Here is a 13,901-nt window from a genome sequence, read left to right as displayed (position 1 = left end):
GGAGCTGATGAGTTTACCAAGGGAGGCAGTGTAAACGGAGAACAATAGGGGACCAAGGACAGAACCTTGGAGAATGCCAAGAGAGGGGGGTTGAGGAGAAGAGGCAGAGCCAGAGAAAGAAACACATTATTTGTTTATTGTACTTCACTCCCTCTAGCATGTAAGCTCATTGAGCAGGGCCCTCAACCCCTCTGTTCATGTATATCCATTTGTATGGTTACAATTACGTGTCTGTTAGTCCAACCATTGAACAGAGCTACGGATTTTGCTGGCGCTATATAAAGATTAAAATAAAATAAATGTAAATACAAATATAAAAGTGTTTCGACCCTCTCAGTGGTCTTCCTCAATGCTGACTTGTGATAAAATATCCCTTGTATCGCCGAAATTCGTAACAGGCGAGTTCCGGGTGTGCTGTCATTTCCCATTTGTTCTGATACATCATCATATTGATCCATATTTATTAAGGGGAAAATATACAATTAGATAAGCAGAAGGATTATGTGTAAAATCTTAATTAAACAGCCATAAAAATACATAGTATAGATCAAAAATCTTATCCTAAAGAGGTGGATTTTCAATATATACTCAAGAAAAACACTGAAAGGAAATCATTATATACTCAAGAAAAACATTAAAAGGAAATCATCAAGAAAAAGTCATCATAAGGGTTGTTTGATGATTTCCTTTTAATGTTTTTTCTTGAGTACATATTGAAAGTCCACCTCTTTAGGATAAGATTCTTGATCTATACTATGTACTATGTATTTTTATGGCTGTTTAATTAAGATGTTAAACATATTCCTTCTGCTTATTTAAATGTATCCTTTTCCCTTAATCAATATGGACCTTTTACTATCTGCCCACACTTTGGGACTCTCTATACCGAATATGATGTTTTTACACTGTGCCACTTCCGGGATGCGGACTGGTGACGTATAGGAACAAACCTGGAAGTGACCTCACATCCGGAACTCACCTGTTACAAATTTCGGCGTATTTGATCATGGAGAAGAGACAAGTCAGCATTGAGGAAGACCCCAGCAGAGTCGAAAACCACAATGTTCGGACTATTACTCACAAACCTAATACATCCAGACAAGAGGGAAGAAAGGAGGAGAATGTTAGGAGCTACAGTAGAGCGGTTGTGAACCCATCAAGTAATTTTCAGAATAGAAATCCCCCACGAAACAAACAGGGATTCCGTTTAGAGAGACGTAAGCCGTCCATAGATAGGGACCACAATATTACAAGCTATAACCGCTTTCAAGTTCTAGAACATAGTAATACCTCCCCTCAATCTTCTCCTTTTCGCAAGAGCCCAGCCCAACCCAGATGCAAACAACTCCAGGAATCACGAGAGTGGGACTCACCGGGCAAAAGGAGAAGATCGTGGGAAGAGGGAGAATTAGAAGACGAAAGGAACCTCAACAGAGAGAAACGAGGACGGATATAGATAATAAGGGTATATTCAATCTTTCAGACAAAGAATTGGGTCTGGATGAGCTTAGGATTTTAAAAAAAGGATTGAAGTTTGCTCCGACTGCTGACTTCAAACCGTTTGAATTTTTTATAGACCTTAACCGCTTCACTAGGCAATTATGTCTGAAAAAAGATTCTGTAGAAACCAACACTATCTCCCCGTATATTCAGAGCAACCTCAAAGACAAATCAAAATTCTTCCCTAAGCATATGATCTCAAGTGAGATCAAAACTTTTGAAACTATGGTCATGAAAGAGGTTAAAAAAAATTAAAAATACAAATAAATATCAGAAAAATCTCACACATGCAGAGGCCAAAACTTTAAAGAAGTTACAAGAGAATGAAAACTTAATTATAAAACCTGCAGACAAGGGGGGAGGAGTGGTGGTTTTATCTAAAGAGAAATACGTGGGGGAAGCTGAAAGACTTTTGTCAGATGTAAAAACATATAAAAAACTAGCATTTAACCCTAGTCAGGAAATTGGAACTAAGTTTGAAGATTTCATAAATGAAGGGTTACATAAAAACATCCTAACAGATGCAGAAGCAAAATATTTGAACATTCCACATCCCCAGATCCCAGTGTTTTATTGTTTGCCAAAGATGCACAAACATTTGACCAACCCTCCAGGCAGACCCATAATTTCTGGGGTAGAGAGCATATCATCGAGGGTATCGGAATACATAGATGTCCTACTCCAACCGGTGGTGATCAAGAACCCCACGTATTTAAAAGACACAATACACATCCTGCAAATTTTAGGCAACGTCAAATGGGAAGATAATTACACATTGGTCACTTGCGATGTAAGTTCCCTCTATAGTATAATTCCACACACACAGGGAATAGAGGCAGTGCAATATTTTTTAGAAAAATCCAATTTTAAACAAGAACAAATTAATTTTATCAAAGAAGGTATATTTTTAATTTTGACTAATAACTTTTTTTGGTTTAAAGATAGTTTTTATTTGCAAATCAATGGAACGACGATGGGGACCAAGTTCGCACCCAGTTACGCAAATCTTTTTATGGCGTATTGGGAAGAGGTATTTATTCTACATAGTGAATTTTTTGCGAACTTGGTCACCTATCGCCGTTACATTGACGACATCTTTTTTATTTGACGATTTGAGTCTAGTCAATTTTTAAGTTTTTTAAATTGCAATGACTGGGGGATCAGCCTCACCTCTATCCAAAGCAAAAAAGAAATTAATTTTCTGGACCTCACTGTTTTTATAGAAGAAGGAAATATTTGCACAAAAAACTATTTCAAAGAAGTAGACTGTAATGGGTACATTGATCTAACTAGTTGTCAGCATGCTCCGTGGCTCACAAATGCACCTAAGAGCCAGTTCATGAGGTTGAAAAGGAATTGCACAAAAGACTATGACTTTTTAGGACAAACTCAGATAATTAAGAAACAGTTTTTAGAAAAAGGGTATAAAGAGGATAATCTACAAAAGAGTATAGATGAAGTAAAAGGATTAGAACGAAAAGATTTATTAACTTATAAAAAGAAAAGAAACAAGGAGAGAAGATAACACATTAAATATTCCTTTTATTTGCAATTTTTCTGCTAACAAGAAAAAGGTACGGTATGCCATTAACAAGTATTGGCATCTATTGCAAGATGACCCAATTCTTAAAGAGATATTACCAGAGAGACCTAAAATAGTACATAGGGGATGCAAGAACATTAAGAATTTTTTAGTGAACAGTAATTTAAAACACCAACAGAATAGAAATGACAATTTCCTGACGAAGAGTAAAGGCTTTTTTGGGTGCGGAACGTGCCTTGCATGTAGGGAAACATCAAATAATAAAAGACATATAAAGAATACAAATGAAATTACTAATAAAGAGTTTATAATAAAAGATCTATTGACCTGTTTCTCTAAGAATATTATTTATTTATTAATTTGTCCATGTAAAAAAAATGTACATAGGGAGGACAATTAGATGTCTTCACGTTAGAATTTCCGAACATGTGAGAAATATCAAAAAAGGAGTTGAAACACATAGCGTTTCTCAACATTTTAAGCACCACCACCATCAAAATCCACAAGGTCTTATGTTTTGTGCACTTAAATGGGTTAAAAATAATTGGAGGGGTGGAGATTTTATTAAAAAAATTGGCATAGAAGAAATGACTTTTATTTATAATTTTAATACTATGGTCCCCCATGGATTAAATTTAGACTTCGAATTATGTCATTTTTTATCATGAATATCCCTTATCCTTTTGGAAGTCCTCCCTTTTCTCCCAGCTTTCCACCATAATTCAAATTGAGAATTTTATAGTTTTCTATTTTATATCAATATCTCCTCTCTACCCGTCTGGATTTTTACCCATTCTCATCCAAACCTTCTTATATGATTATAATAGTTTGTTTACATATTTTTCACTATGATCATCTCTTATATTTCAAAGTATTTTTATATGTATTTTTTGTATTTTATTAATGATTTTATTATGTTCCCCTTTTTTATTATTTATCTATATCTGGGTCCGTTGAGACCTAATGGACAATACACTCAAAGACTTTATGTTGAACATTTATCTAATCCGGTTGTGGAACGCATGTTATGCGCTCCACGAAGAAAAGGAAAGTGGAACAGCCGACTTCTACAATTGATGACTGTGGAACGCACGCGCTGCGTTCCACGAAGAATAAGGGAGACAAATAGTCAAATCACGTGATTGACGCACGCACGTATGACTGAGCGTGCGTTTCAACAGACCTCACGTGCGTTCCACACAACGAACTTCCTGTCCAGCAGATGCCGGCAATTTTAAAATTAAGACACACATAAAAGAACACGAGGAAACAAGGTACATTAGACCAACTGAGGAAGCCAGCTACTGGCGAAACACGTTTTGGACTGATTCTACATAGATATATATTTTATCCATCTTTGAATTATTATTTTATATTGATTATATTTCTTTTTTATATACAATAAAAATTTTGTTGAAACCTTCCTTGGAGCTGCCCTTCTCTATTTCTACCAAATTGGTTCAAAGTGGAGGAGACCAGGAGGAGACAAAAAGAAGGTGTGGGATCTCCCTTAGAAGATCCAGAGGCGTTTACCATCATCTATTATTTACTTCTATGTATTTCTGTAAAACACATCTGCACTAAGATTTGCTTGTTTATTGTTTGCAGATTATTATAATAGCATCTTGTCTACTTACACAATATTACTGTCTAAAAAGGTAAACTGAAGCTCCACTTATATTTTGTTTGTTTTGCATGTTCTGTGTTGTGAAGGTTAAGGGATTCCTTCACCTAAGTGTAAGAGCTCACTTTCACCTTACTGTTACTGTGTGCACCCTTTTTTTATACATAGGGTCGAAACGCGTCTGCTGCTATCATTTGGGACTTTTATATTTAAATTATTTTTTTATTGTTTATTTTTGCTTTTCCATACATCTTATTGTATTTCACATCTCTGTAGGCATTGCTCGCTACTTTTAATTTGTCCCTTACATACAAATATAAATTTTACTTTGAATTTACCGGTTGAACCATCGATCTGTTCTACATCTCCCTCGGAGCCTGTACAGGCACCCTGGAGCCTCTTCTATAGAGCCTGATACAACTCTTTTCTGTGTGAGTTTTATTCCACCTGTTTTTATGTATGTTTTATAAATACAGTGAGCACTATGTGTTTTCTTATGTATTTTTTGTAGATCGTTCTACTAGACTTGTGTTATCCTACTGTGCTAAGTATTTTAGATTTGTGCCTTCAACTGCTCTTGTGTGAGCATGTGTCCAACTGCATAAATATTATTCTTATTTTGTGCCAAAGACATTTTCTTTTTGTCATAGATTTAGCATTTGGAATTGTGAGAGGCAATTTTGTCTTTTGGAAGCACTTCTTTTCACATATGCACTTTATCAAGCTTGAACTTTTGTGGTAAGGATATTTTATAACCATTTTGCATTAGAGCACACCAATAGGTGCCTTTTCTCACCATTTCCCTAATGTATTCCCTAATTCGGCCAAGGGAAACCATCACATAAATAAGCGTCAGTGATGATGAATACAATTTCAGGAAAAATTATTTGGGCGAACTAAAAAATCCCGCCGTGCACAAGTCCACTGTGTTGTAAACTGTGGATTCAGAAAGTAGTGGCTGAAGGATAAAAGGTCACCTGTGTGCATTTGTGAAATAATATACCGGAATCTATTCAGCTGTAATGGATGACATTTATTCCTGAGTTCAACATTGTGTTCAAATTTAAATAGCCAGCTTTTTGGTCCGAAAACTTAAAATCACAACTTACAACTTGATTCTGATAGGTATTTCTAATCAACCATTACTTTGGATCTACACTTAAAATGTTACTACACCAGATTTTCTTGTGATATTTCCTGTAAAGTTTTACTCTTTACCACTGGATGGCAGATTTGCACTGGCTCATTCTATATTTAAGATTAATTGCTAAAACAATTATCAGCCCTGCAATCAAACCCCCATCATTCTTATGTAGCTAAATTTAATGTAGTATTCCTTATATACCCAATAAACCAAACAAAACGTCTTGGGCACTATTTCAAACCATAACACATTTTAAATAACATAGGATTTAGTACTACGTAATGGCTTTTAAATGTAATATAAACTGACAGATTCAAAGCAAACAGCTTGGTGAATCCTATGCTATCACACAAAACTTAAATATAAGTTAAAACAAGGAAATATATAGGCCACGTACTGGAAATTATATTAATTTTAAAAAATACTGAACCGAGCAGGTGGTAACACCAATACTCCCTGTTTTAGCATTTGTTTACTTCTCGGTGAGTAGTGATTGTAGGTTGACCATCTGTTATATTTGCTAGGATTACAATTTTAATCATGCTGCTTCCTGGTATGTCTTATTCTACCCATCATACTCTTTTGAATTGCTGGAGGATGATCCACAGAATAATCCGACTGATTAAAGTCAATGTGCAGAAGTCTATCTCCCATTCTCCAGTTTTGTTGACTATTGAGAGCAATACCATTGTCTGGAATAGCTTGTTAATGTGCTTGTTTCACTCACATATTTTTACTCATAATAGTTTTGAATTTCAATATGATATTTATAGTATAAATAAATTCTACATTTTTACATACTACATATTAAATATGATCTGTTACTTCAAATACTTATTCTTATGCAGTTAATAAAAAAATAAGTAACATGTAAAGTGCAATTAGTCATTGACATAATGAAGAGATATTAATTATTGTAAGTCCATGTTTCTACTTGATTTGTGTAACAGGCAATGGGTAGCTTAAACAATAAATTATAACCCCCACATTTTTTTCACAAGAGCAGAGAAACCTTATGTGTATATTACCAGTTGAATACATTCATTAATTTGTTCATTCATTGATAACTTTGTTCATTCATTAATAGCTTTTTTACAGAAAGTAATGTTCATCTGATATAAGCTCTGAATATCTAGAACAAAAATCTAGAACAAAATATAAAGGCAGCTCAGTATATTCTCTGATTGGATTTTAACATGTGTTTGGCTGTAACTCTCAGTGGTTCCACTCAGGTGGCACTGAGGATTAACTATCCTGATATCAAGAAACATGGCCACTTAATGTCTCTTCGGTGGTCCATAATTTGCCCTGCATAGAACAAGAAAATATACAGCCTGCAATAACTTAGTAATATACATGGTTTTATTTATTTAATCAAACTGTTTAGAAATCTAACTTTAAATACAAGTTGGATTGGTTTCCCAGTACCTTAACCCCTTAAGGGTGGAGGCACTTGTCCAAGTTCTGACCAAAACAAAACCTAGAATTTGAGCTATTTATGTCTGTTCAACCATGTAAGGGAGCTTCCTTACCCCAGTTGGGTACCTCCGCCGACGGATGCTCCTACTGCTCACCAACGTCTCCAAGCACTCCACCAGACACCATCAGCACTGCAGTCCCCACGTCCAGCGTTACAGCTTGGCTGGGAACTCGCCATCCTCCACCCACCCTGGACCCAAGACCAGGATCCAGCTTCCAGTGGGTGGACCTCTCCTACTCCAGAGAGCATAGCAGAAACAGCTCTTAAAAGAGCTAGTGATTCTAATCCCAGGGGAGTATAGTGATATAGCAATCCCCTGGGTAGATACAGCCTATTCCCCCAAACATGAGATGAGACTCTATGTTGAGGGTAAAACAGGAACTCAATTTTAATGGAGCTACACTAGCCTTTTATGCAAGTTTCCCAACATTGTGACACCCACGTGAGGCCTAGGGCAGCACAAAACCAAGATACACCACTGACCACCAGGAAACTCTTCCTCATTTGAATATGATTGTCGGTGTTAAATTAGCAATCAACTTCATAAAATGTGTTCCCAGTTTTAGCTTCACACAATATATCTTCACCCAGAAGAGAAAACACAGAACGGGAGTTAACGGAAAGTAATTAGAAAATGTTTTTGCACTTTCTTTCAATCATCATAAGAAACGTTATGGAACCTGTTTTTTTTTTTCATTCCTTAAGTAAAAACAGAAACTTGTTTGGAGCCTAATTTTTGGTTTAAATTTTAGCGTGCAATTAACTTTCTATTTAAAAAACCATGCCAATTAAAATAATGTGTTTGATTAACATAAAAAAGGCAATAATATAAAATAAATACACGCTGTTGACTAATACCACCAATCAGCAACAGTTTGATCAATCAGTCTACCTTGATCATCAAGTTAGTATTGTGATGAGTTAATGTGAGCTTTTCCTCTAGTTACGTTCAGTCACAGTGTTCATTTTCTAATTTGTTGTATTCATCCAGCATACAATACATTTCTTGAATGTATGCCAAATCTTTCATCATTCAATCCAGTCTCTAAAAACCGCTTCCAGAAAAAAAGCTCTCTACACCATAAGATCTTCCTTCTGTTAACTTTAAAACTGTCTTGTAGTCATTTCACTAAGCACTGAGTTCTAGGACCAAAAACTTAGGGAATTGTCAGCTGCAAAGCAACACTCTACACTCTGGATGTTTACTGTAAATCAAGCACTATACAACTTACATGTGCAAAGTTAATTCTGATCTCAATTGGCAAATTGATTATTTGCCCAACAGATTTTATTTTCCTTAAGATCATCAAATTGAAGTCCCCATTGACTCAAGAGTAAGGATGGCAGCAGCAGCAGCTGTTTTCTCATTGCACACGTTTTAGAATTATTACTGTGTATGTTTGCATTGATGTAAAAAAATAAATGGAAATCGTTCAGGAGCAAATTTTCACCCAACTGACTGTTTCTAATGGGGAAATCTCTTTTCCAGCTGGAAATAACTGCCAATTCAACCTTGTATGCTTTTCAGAATGAAGCAGCTGATAACTGTTTTTAAAAAGTCAAAGACTTAAAATAAATATAAAAAAATCAAATGTTCAATGTTTCTGTAAGCATTAAATTGGTAAGTCAAACGTGCGAGGAATATTTCCCCTGATTTTACAAACTCAAGTGACCAGTTTGCTTTAAATTGGATGAATTTAATACAGGGAACATTTGGGGGGATTTCACTTTCACTCCTTTAGATTGTGATTCAGTAAGTCAGTCTCATACCTGCTCACGGTCTCAAACGGAGCAATGATCATTCATGTCCATGTGACGATAGAACACTATACACAGGCATACTTTCTATTAACTGCAATGGTGGGGTTATCTTCCTTGAACCCTTGTATTAAATACATCCGTAACTGTGACATTGTACGACACAGACAAAAGTCCAATCATTCAATAGAATCCTTCTGTAAGTTAAATAGAGATTTTTCACATAAGTGCTGCCCTGACATGCCCGAATCCTAGAACTTAAATTGAGCAGAAAAAAAAGGAATAAAGGGAAACTACAGAATTATATTAATGAAATGGCCTGGGTGTTATGACCCTGTTTTAACCCTGGAAGTGAAACATTGCTACGGGAACAGCAGTCTTTTCATTGCAGGATTTATATGCCTCTATTGGCTGTCTCATAGAGACAATCTGATTGGTGCAGTGTGATGTTTTGCCGTGCATGTGCACTAGCCTCCTAATTCTCTCCGATGGTTAAGCATTGGGTTGGCTGAGAGCATCGATCTCTATGATCTCGGCAGAGGTGGAGTGGCAGCACAGAGAAAATACCTTTTTTTTATACCTACAGGTGGGTGCCAGGGGGCTAAACATCTAAATGGTGGATGACATAGGGCCTCAGAATGTGGTAGAGATATTTTTTTTTAAGTATTCTCTAAGCACCAAGCACAGTGATGGGGTGGATTATCCTGTTCCCCCTGTCACTAACTATCTGGCTTTAGATACTGTGTGCTGCTGGCCCACATATCTAATGCCAAAGGCATGACTGACAGTTGGGGGAGGAGCCAACATTTTAAAGGGTTTTAAAATAAAATGTGTACATTTAATTTAAAGTAAACTTTTTGTGTACCCCGCTAAGGCAAATGATTTAAGTTTAAGGGGATTTAGGTCATGGCTGCCTGGCTGAGAATTATGGACATTACAGTCCACCACATTTTGAAGGCAGATACAACATACATTTCCCTTAACCATAAGATCTTGTAATCCTAAAGACCATACAACCTGAACACTAATGCTATAGCCTGCCCCTAACCCCCACTTATCCCCAAACCTTACTCATTGCCAGAATTGTTGTAAACATCACCGATTATTTACTGCAATTCAGAAACTACAGTAAAGAGTAAAGAAACAGTATTGTCACCCAAACCACTTCATCTCAATGAATTGGTCTGGCGCAGTGGTCCTTTAATTTTAAACCTGCAAACTGTTTTTTTTTAGAAACAGAAGGGATTCTATAGTCCCAAAAAATGATTGTTAATTTTTAGAGTATAGGTTCCCTTTAACCCCTTAAGGACACATGACATGTGTGACATGTCATGATTCCCCTTTATTCCAGAAGTTTGGTCCTTAAGGGGTTAAAGAGTATTCAGCCAAACATAAAACCCTCGACCAGAAAATGTCAAAGTATTTAACCATAATTTCATAGAAATCCATTTCCATATCATTGACCATGTTCCACAATTCATATAGAGGAGGACAGGGTAAAATTCCTTAAAAGCAAACAAAACTGTTGAATATACATATTCCAGATCTCCTATGGCCTAAAGTGCTAAATACAAATTTTCATTTATTTTTCTAAAATTTAAATTCATTTCTGATATCTTGCTCTTGAAACTAATCTAGATTTTTTTTTCCTTTTCCTTACAGTTTTCTGTCTGCGTTCCTGGGGGGCAGCTCCAAAGGTAGGCAGCTATGGCCTGTTTTTACTACATTTTAGAATGTAACAACTGACCTACATTTTACTTGATTTTGTAACATTTATTAATTGCTACTATACATAAATCAGCTGCCAGTGCAGTAGTGTGCTGCTGGGTTCCACTAATGTTTTATTTGAATGGATTTTTTTTTTAAGCATAGCTCCTTAACCCCTTACCTGCTCCACGCCGTCCTTCCCACTTACCTGCTCGCTGTCAATTCTCTAACCGGCGATCGCAATGGGGGGACTTAACAGGCATGCCAGGGAGTCCCCTTGCGTCTGATCCGGCGCTTCTTGCGAAGACCTCACGATCACATGGACGGAATAGCCGTCCATAGCAGTGCCAGCAGGGGAAGTACCTGGAATGACAGGTAGTTCCCCTGCTGCCTGTAATAAAGTTAAATAAAAGTTAAAAACTGTTTAAAATTAAATAATATATACTTAGATCATATACAATATTATATATGATCTATATGATCTAAGTATATATATATATACACATACACTGTCTAAGTGTATTTTAATATTAATATGTATATATATATATATATATAGATATATATATATATAAATATATATATATATATATATATATATATATATATATATATATATATAAAAATATATATATATATATATATTAATATCAAAATACACATAGATGCCCTAGAATCCAACCAATATGGGAGCTTACATATAAAATAATAGCTGAGATAAGTAATATTCTACTAAACTTTACACCAGAAACAGCCTTATTACATATCTATAACAATAAACTAGACAAAAAAATGAAATACTTGCCATCCACTGTTTCATGGCCACTAATCTCCTGATTGCAAAATCATGGAAAAAAAACAGATATTCCAAATATGCATCCTTTAAAGGGCCAAATTCTGGATCAACTGGAGATGGAAAAAGGAGTAATTTGGCATAATGCTTATAAAAAAAAACTCAACAAGAGAGATATATAACACCCTTATAGCAGATATGAACCGTATAGGAAGCTAAAAAAAAAAAAAAAAAAAAAAAGGGGGAAAGGGAATGGAAAATTAAAAAAAAAAAAAGAAAAGAAAAGGGAAAGAGAAGGAAGAAGGAAAAACAATGTAATAACTTTATGAAAAAAGAGTTAACCCAATCTATGTTTTAATGTATGTTGAAGTCTGTGTGAATGTGGCGTAATCATAGAAAAGATAAATAAAGTATGTAAAATAAGAATATCTAGACTCTTGATGCAAAGAGTAAACTGCCAAGAAAATTGAATGTAATGTAACTGTTTAGATATAAGAATATAAAGGAAAGGGGGGAAAAAAATAAAAAATATATCCATCTATGACTATGGTATGAATATCGCAATGTTTGATTCTTAATAGAATCAAGGTTTCACTTTATGTATATTTGTATAAATAATCTAATAAAGAGAAATTACGACAAAATACACATAGAATGATATTAATTAAATATATATATATATATATATATATATATAGATTTAATTATAATTATATATATGATATAAAATAAATATATAAATATATCACTATATATATACCTATGTATAAATAGAAATAGCAAAAAAATTATATATATATATATATATATATATATATATACATACTTATATATATATTTTTTAATTTTACATATATATTTATGTTATATTTTTACATAATTAAGTCATTTTATTAATTATCATTTGCGGAACCTGCCTGATAACCCAGGCAGAAAGTCCAGAGAATTTAATTTGCTTGCACTATATGTAACCCTGTAACTTTTAAAGACACCCTAAAACCTGTACATGGGGGGTACTGTTTTACTCGGGAGACTTTGCAGAACACAAATATCAGTGTTTCAAAACAGTAAAATGTATTACAACAATGATATCATCAGTAAAATTGCATTTTGTATGTGTTTTTTTGCACACAAACGGCACTTACACTGACAATATAATTGTTGTGATACGTTCTACAGTTTTGAAACACTAATATTTGTGTTCGGCAAAGTCTCCCGAGTATAACAGTACCCCCCATGTACAGGTTTTATAGTGTTTTCAAAAGTTACAGAGTCAAATATAAGGCTTGTGTTTCAGTTTTTTCACATTGGAATTTGCCATATTGGTTACATTGCCTTTGAGACTCTCTGGTAACCCAGGAAGGAGAATTACCCAATTACCCCTATGATGGCATACCATTTGCAAAAGTAGACAACCCAAGGTATTGCAAATGGGGTATGTCCAGTCATTTTTAGAAGACACTTAGTCACAAACACTGGACAAAATTGGCGTTCAAATTAGTTTTTGCATTTTTCACACACAAATATTAACACTAACTTTGGCCAGTGTTTGTAACTAAGTGGCTTCTAAAAAAGACTGGAGATACCCCATTTGCAATACCTTGGGTTGTCTACTATTGTAAATGGTATGCCATCATGGGGTAATTCTCATTCCTAGGCTACCATACGGTCTCAAAGGCAAAGTAACCAATCTGGGGAATTTCAATGTGAAAAAACTGAAAAATTTAACATGCTATATTTGACCCTGTAACTTTCCAAAACACCATAAAACCTGTACATAGGGGGTACTGTTTTTACATGTGTGACAGCACTGAATACAAATATGTGTATTTTATTGCAGTAAATGCATAACAGTATTATGACATTCACAGTTAAAATGTCATGCAAAACTAAAAAAAATACAACATTTCTTAATTTCTCAATTTTTAATTTTTTTTTATTCATATTAAATTATGTTTCATAGCTAAATATTTTATGTTAAATGAAAGCCCTGTTTCTCCTGAATAAAACGATATATAATAAGTGTGGGTGCACATAATATGAAAGAGGTGAATTACGGTTCAACAGACGTAGTCAAATTCCAAGTTTTGTTTACCTTTTATTTTGATTAAAACATGTACATTTGGTCCTTAAGGGGTTAAGGGAAAAGACTCAACTGTTTTTTTGTTTTTTTTTTGTTGCTCTTTCACTTTTGTTTATAGGGACAACCCACATGATCTTTTGTTATTTGACTTTTTAACTGTTAACCACAATTCACCTGTAATTGTGTTATGCGTTGTGTAATTGTATGCATACTATGTATTGTTACAGTCCAATACAAGCCAAAAGGCTTTATTTACATAGCTATGCTGC

At 34.7% G+C, this 13,901-nt stretch overlaps 1 protein-coding gene across 2 annotated transcripts in view; it reads left to right on the top strand.

Moving 5' to 3' along the window:
• LOC134608777 (poly(rC)-binding protein 3-like) overlaps nt 1–13,901 on the top strand; it is a 1,002,469-nt gene that overhangs the window by 640,137 nt on the left and 348,431 nt on the right. For both annotated transcript variants that reach the window (XM_063451876.1, XM_063451872.1), the window contains exon 6: nt 10,712–10,746. The gene's annotated coding sequence lies outside the window, so the exon portion shown is untranslated. The remainder of the gene's footprint in view (nt 1–10,711; nt 10,747–13,901) is intronic.

This window comes from Pelobates fuscus, chromosome 4 (assembly GCF_036172605.1).
Source record: "Pelobates fuscus isolate aPelFus1 chromosome 4, aPelFus1.pri, whole genome shotgun sequence".
In the NCBI taxonomy this organism is placed as follows: Eukaryota; Metazoa; Chordata; class Amphibia; order Anura; family Pelobatidae; genus Pelobates; species Pelobates fuscus.
The sequence above is the reverse complement of the archived record's forward strand: the minus strand, read 5'-3'. Positions and strand labels throughout refer to the sequence as shown.